Consider the following 7,124-nt stretch of genomic DNA (forward strand, 5'->3'; position numbering starts at 1 on the left):
TAAAATATTAATTATACTAATTTACTAAAATTCGTTTGTCATTTTTGTTTATGCACATCACTAAATAAATCAGATCAAGTGTGTTTTAAGTTGTGCTTGCAGATGCCATTTCTTCATTCAGCAGGTATGTAGTGAAGACTTTGTTCTGGGCAAAGGCTGCGGATACGCCAGTGATCAAGTCAAATAGAACTTTGGCCTCATAAAATTTAGTTGTTAACCACTCAGCCTCGAAAATAAATTAGGAATTATATAACCTAATGGGTATTTTTTTAGTCCTGAAATTCTTTATAATCTACTTTGAGACATTCAAAGTATGGTAGCCTTAAGAGATAATAACTTGTAAGAAAAGAACATTCAAACTGTAACTTTATCTCAAAGGCCTCCTTCCCAAAATTTCCAAAGACCCTCAGAATAGATGTCATATTCACAGCAACGTAGATTTAAAAGACTGCTGAAAAGTATAATTATTTTTAAATTGTAAGGTTTTAAATGATAATTTGATAAGAGATGCCTTAAAATTAATCCCTTCAAATTGATGGGATAGGTAAAAATCGATGTTTAGGTACATATGTCATAAAATATGAGGTATTTATACAATAAAAGTTACACAATGGAGTGGACATTCAAGATCAGCAGGCTTCTCCATTCTCCTTGGGAGCTTTACAATTGAAGTGTGTAAATCTAATCTAATTATGAACTAGAAAATTCTGACTTTGAGATTTGCAATATAAGTCAAGCGCTTTTCTAGCCTTGTTATATTCTTTAAGTCACTTTATTCAATTCTCTTCTGAAACTCCTTACTGCCAGAAGAACATTCTAAGTTCTGACTAAAAGAGCATGATATTCCATGGTGTACATGTGCCACATTTTCTTTATCCAGTCTATCATTGATGGGCATTTGGGTTGATTCCATATCTTTGCTGTTGTGAATAGTGCTGCAATGAACATACACATGCATATATTGTTATAACAGAATAATTTATATTCCTTTGAGTATATACCCAGTAATGGGATTGCTGGGTAAAATGGTAATATTTCTGGTTCTAGGTCTTCGAGGAATCGCCACACTGTCTTCCACCATGGCTGAACTCATTTACATTCCCACCAACAGTGTAAAAGCATTCCTGTTTCTCCACAACCTCACCAGAGTCTGTTGTTTCTTGACTTTTTAATAATTGCCGTTCTGACTGGGATGAGATGGTATCTCATTGTGGTTTTGGTATGCATTTCTCTAGTGATCAGTGATGTTGAGCCTTTTGTCATGTTTGTTGGCTGCATGTATATCTTCTTTTGAGAAGTGTCTATTTGTGTCCTTTGCCCACTTTTTAACGAGGTTGTTTTTTTCTTGTAAATTTAAGATCCTTGTAGATTCTGGATATTAGCCCTTTGTCAGATGAATAGACGGCAAAAATTTTCTCCCATTCTGTAGGTTGTCTGTTCATACTGTTGATAGTTTCTTTTGCTGTACAGAAACTCTTTAGTTTAATTAGATGCCATTTGTCAATTTTTTGCATTTGTTGCTATTGCTTTTGATGTTTTCGTCATGAAATCGTTTTCAATGCCTATTTCCTGAATTGTATTGCCTAGATTTTCTTCTAGGTTTTTTATAGTTTGGGGTTTTACATTTAAGTCTTTAATCCATCTTGAGTTAATTTTTGTATAAGGTGTAACAAAGGGGTCCAGTTTCACTTTTCTGCATATGGGAAGCCAGTTCTCCCAGCACCATTTATTAAATAGGAAATCCTTTTCCCATTTTTTGCTTCAGTCAGGTTGGTCAAAGATCAGATGGTAGTAGATGTACAGTCTTATTTCTGGGTTCTCTGTTCTGTTTGATCGGTCGATGTGTCTGTTTTTGTACTAGTACCATGCTGCTTTGGTTACTGTAGCCATGTAGTATAGTTTGAAGTCAGGTAGTGTGATGCCTCCAGCTTTGTTCTTTTTGCTTAGGATTGTGTTGGCTATGATGGCTCATTTTTGGTTCCATATGAATTTTTAAAATTACTACTTTAAGTATTTTTATTCTAATTTTGCGAAGAATGTTAATGGTAGTTTAATGGGAATAGCATTGAAATCTATAAACTACATTGGGCAATTTGGCCATTTTCATGATGTTGATTCTTCCTATTCATGAGCATGGAATGTTTTTCCATTTGTTTGTGTCCTCTCTGATTTCCTTAGGCAGTGATTTGTAGTTCTCCTTGAAGAGGTCCTTCAATTCCCTTGTTATGTTAGCTGTATTTCTAGGTATTTTATTCTCCTTGTAGCAATTGTGGATAGGAGTTCATTCATGATTTGGCTCTCTGCCTGTCTATTGTTGGTGTATAGGAATGCTTTTGATTTTTGCATATTGATTTTGTATTCTGAGACTTTGCTGAAGTTACTTATCAGCTTAAGAAGGTTTTGGGCTGAGATTATGGGGTTTTCTAGATACAGGATCATGTCATCTGCAAACAGAGACAGTTTGAGTTCCTCTCTTCCTATTTGAATAATTTGAATACACTCTATTTCCTTCTCTTGCCTGATTGCCCCAGCCAGAATTTCCAATACTATGTTGAATAGGAGTGATGAAAGAGGGCATCCTTGTCTTGTGCCAGTTTTCAAAGGGAATGCTTCCAGCTTTTGCCCATTCAGCATGATATTGGCTGTGGGTTTTTCATAAATGGCTGTAATTATTTTGAGATATGTTCCTTCAATACCTAGTTTATTGAGTTTTTAACATGAAAGGGTGTTGAATTTTATCAAAGGCCTTTTCCGCATTTATTGAGATAATCATGGTTTTTGTCTTTAGTTTTGTTTATGTGATGCATTATGTTTTTTGATTTGCATATTGCATATTTGCAGATTGTATAAGGGACTTGATTGTGGCGATCATGTCACTTGCAGGGACATGGATGGAGCTGGATGTCACTGACCTCAGCAAACACAGGAACAGAAAACCAAACACCACATGTTTTCACTTATAAGTGGGAGCTGAACAATGAGAACACATGGACACAGGGAGGGGAACAATATAGCTGGGGCCTGTCAGGGGTGGGACCGGGGATGGGATGCATGCTGGGGTTAATACCTAGGTGATGGGTTGATAAGTGCAGTAGACCACCATGGCACACATTTACCTAAGTAACAAACCTGCGCATCCTGCATATGTATCCTTAAAATAAAATAAAATAAAATAAAATAGATATAGTAGAACTTAGATGGAAAATTAGTAAATAAAAAGAAGATACCTTGTAATACTTAAAAAAAAAGAGCATGAACTTGGCTTTATGGGGATCTCCATCATTAGTAGAGATAGGGTAGGAATTAAAAGTATGTTTTCATAATATACTTATCCACTTATTTTAAAAAACCTCAAATATACAAACACACTTCATTGTTTTTAATCAAATCAAATGTTGTGAGGTGTCCAGTTTACCCTCAGTTTATGGATTAGTTTAAGATGGACTCAAATCCCATATGTCTATTTTCCTGGACTTTCAATTATAGTATTCAAGTGTTTAAATGTTTAGTGTTTAAGGGGGAATGAAAATAATTATTAAGGTCACATTTAACAGAAAATGGTGTTTTTTCTTGGCAATAAGACTTCAAGGTTTCTATGCATTTTACAGTAAAAATAATTCAGCGAGCTTCTCAGGGTGACTTATTTGTGAATTTAATTAATGCAAATCCAATAATGCAAACCGATTGCATAGTCCAGAAACATAAGATTGAAAATGAAAAACTCTTTTTGTAATTGCTTATCTTTAATTTTATTTTTTCTCTCTCTCCAAGAGTTTATGGCTCTTTCCCAGTTTGAAATAGTTAATTTCCCCTGAGGCCCTTGAATGTAATGAGTTGTTAACTTAGTAACTGCTAATTATAAACTACTCAGCCTTACTTAAAAAAAAAATTGAATCATTGCTGATTTCAGGCCATTTGATACATTTTAAATTCCTATCCATAAGTGATTTTATTTCTAATAAAAGGAATCAGTAGCATAGAGTGGCTATTAAAGTCTTATTGACCTTGAAGCTTTCTAACATCTATTATCCAATCTTTTCACATTGCAAAAAGTGGGCCCATGTGTTTTGCTATGATTACACAGAATAAGCCACAGCTGTTTGTCACATATACTACCTAAGTTAAAATGATAGCTCCAATTTTATTGATCTCTTATCATATGCCAGATGCTATGCTGAACACCTTCATATGTTACTTTCTAGTCTCACAAAGGTCAGTATTCTTACAGTACCCAGTTTAAAGCTGTGGTGACTGAGGCTCCCAATGGTTAAGTAATCCATTCAAGGGCTTATGACTATTAATGATACGATCTGGATTTCAGCCAAGTGTGTCTGAATGCAGGTGTGTCACCTCTATGGTATGCTGCCTTGTGCACACCAACAATTACTTAGTTATATAAGAACCCAGGTATATTCTCCTTAAGAAATTAATTCCACTCTAAATTTGCTATTCTTTTGGCTGGTCCAACCTTTACTGACAGTAAACTTCCTACAGTACCTACTCAGAAAAGAAAAAAAATAGAGGCTGGGTGCGGTGGCTCACACCTGTAATCCCATGTCTTTGGGAGGCCGAGGTGGGTGGATCACCTGAGTTCAGGAGTTCAAGACCATCCTGACCAACACTGTGAAACCGCATCTTTACAAAAATACAAAAGTTAGCTGGGCATGATGGCAGGTGCCTGTAATCCCAGCTACCCGGGAGGCTGAGGCGAGAGAATCACTCGAACTCAGGAGGCGGAGGTTGCAGTGAGCTGAGATTGCGTCATTGCACTCCAGCCTGGGTGACAGAGCGAGACTGCATCTCAAAAAAAAAAAAAAAAAAAAAAAAAAAAAGGAAAAGAAAAGATCAGAAAGGCCAGTAGATCTTTTCTTCATAATTTCACCTGTAGTGAATTATTTAATAGTATGCTATAGAATAGAGTCTTATGAGATTTTTTCATAATTGTGAAGTTAATTTACCAATGTATGTAGCATGTTTACAGGTAATGATTTCTTTTCTGGCCTCTTCTGTGTATTCTGAGATTTCTTATTGTATCTTCTATGTTCTCATACTCTATGTTTCTTTTGGGTCTAATATTTATTGCAGCTCTTCTGATACCAATATTTGGGCTTCAAAACTTTGCTAGACTATGCACCCCTCCATCAGAACAGAGTTGCATCTATATGGAAGGACACCCAAAAGGCTGATCCATCTTGTTACCCAGAGGTTTATCTGGGGTTCCTGTGAACTGTGCTTGCAGAAGTCAAAATTGGAATAGAGATTCTGCTAAAGAGATAGGTGTATTTTTTGCTTCTGGGCGGCAAGAGAGTCAGAAAGTACAGAGATAGGTAAGATGGTGACAGGAAAAAGTAACAATAGAAATACATGGAGATGAATTATTGGTGTGGCTAGGATTTTAATCTGCTGGGGGAATGAGTATTAAAGTAGGGGGAATATACTTATTATAGGATATTTCAGAATATATCCTTTGGTTCTTTTATCAAATTATACCTGTATTCCTCTCACCTCATTCCTACTCTGCCCCCATCCATAGATTCTCATAGCATGAAGACTCCCCACTACCAACCTGGGCAGAGTATTTTCCCTAGCAGTGAATTACATCATTTAACAAAAAATATTATTGGTGGAAATACTTGGCAGGTGAAATAACCAAACACTAAGCCATTATTCGGGATCATTTTGCAAATCATCAAGTCCGAGAGACAGCTACTAAATTGAATGCTGAAAGCACTTACTAGAGAGGCAATATTTTGGCTAAAAACACAAATTTTACATCAATTTGGGCAAGTCTCCTTGTAAGCCTATTCCCTTATCAAGGAAAGGAGTAATTAAAACAATAGCAAATCTCATAAGGACATTGTGAGGTTTAAATTATAAAGAGCATTAAATGTGACATTTGGCACACAGTAAATAGTCAGTGAATGATAATTGCCACTATAGGAAACAATAATTGGATCAGAAAAGAAAGATACAGAACCTTCTTTCCATCTAAACTTTATCTTAAGTGATTTTATTTCATAAGGTACACAATAGTAGACAATTTAACCTATATAAGACATTTCACCTTAATATGTAATCTGCATTTAAAATGTCTGCAATTTCTCTTCCGCTGTTTCTGTTATTATATTGTCTTGATTTTAGATCAAGGTGAGGAGGAGGGCAGTGGGAGATGCTGACTGTTCAGGAGAGTGGATAATATGACATATATATGGGAGACTCTGCCAAATAAATTGGAAAAATTCTATAAATAGTACTCTGAATGCTTTATGAAAGCAACGAAGCAAGTTCCTGTGTAAAAACTGCGGAAGAGTGGTGGGGAGGCATCTTTCTGAGGAGCTGCTTTAGAATACTACATAAATTATTCTGCAAACTGTAATGGTAGTTTCACCCAGCTTTCCTTAAATTCCAAATGTATCAATCTATAAAAAGATTAACTTAATTCAAATTTATATTTTATTATGTTGTTTGATTATGCTAAAAAGATGACATTTGTAAGATCCAAGGGAACTAACATGTACATTTTCCTACAGAATTATTTCCATGCTGCTATATCTTAGTTTAATGCACTCATCTACTTGGCTTGTAAGGATGCCATTTTAGAAATCTGGATATACATACCTGTTTACTCAGCAATTCCACTCAAAGGTGTGCATGTTTATCAACGAGCACAAATATCATCAAGAGGACTGTTCAAACATATTTATTTTAGCATTATTTGTAGTAGCCTCAAACTGAAAAATATTCAAATGTCCATTAACATTATGATGAAAATAAATTATGATATATTCACAAATAAAAACCTACACATCAATGAAAATGAACTAGCTACAGTTGAAGTCAACCATATTTGTAAAGCTCACATATTGTTGGGCAAAAGAAGCTGAAAACAAAACAACGCATACTATATGATTTCAGTTATAAAAAGTACCCAAACTGGCAGGACTAAACTATTGCACTTAGAAATTCTTGCATAAATGGAAAAATGCAAATAAAGTAATTACCATAAATTCAGGATAATGACTATTTTTGGATGGGAGAATGCATAATGAGGACTTTTGGGGTCCTAATAAAATTCTATTTCTTTAACTTGTTTTGTGATTACACGGTATTTCCCTTTTGCTAAA

The sequence above is a fragment of the Gorilla gorilla genome, chromosome 14 (assembly GCF_029281585.2).
Source record: "Gorilla gorilla gorilla isolate KB3781 chromosome 14, NHGRI_mGorGor1-v2.1_pri, whole genome shotgun sequence".
Taxonomy (NCBI): domain Eukaryota; kingdom Metazoa; phylum Chordata; class Mammalia; order Primates; family Hominidae; genus Gorilla; species Gorilla gorilla.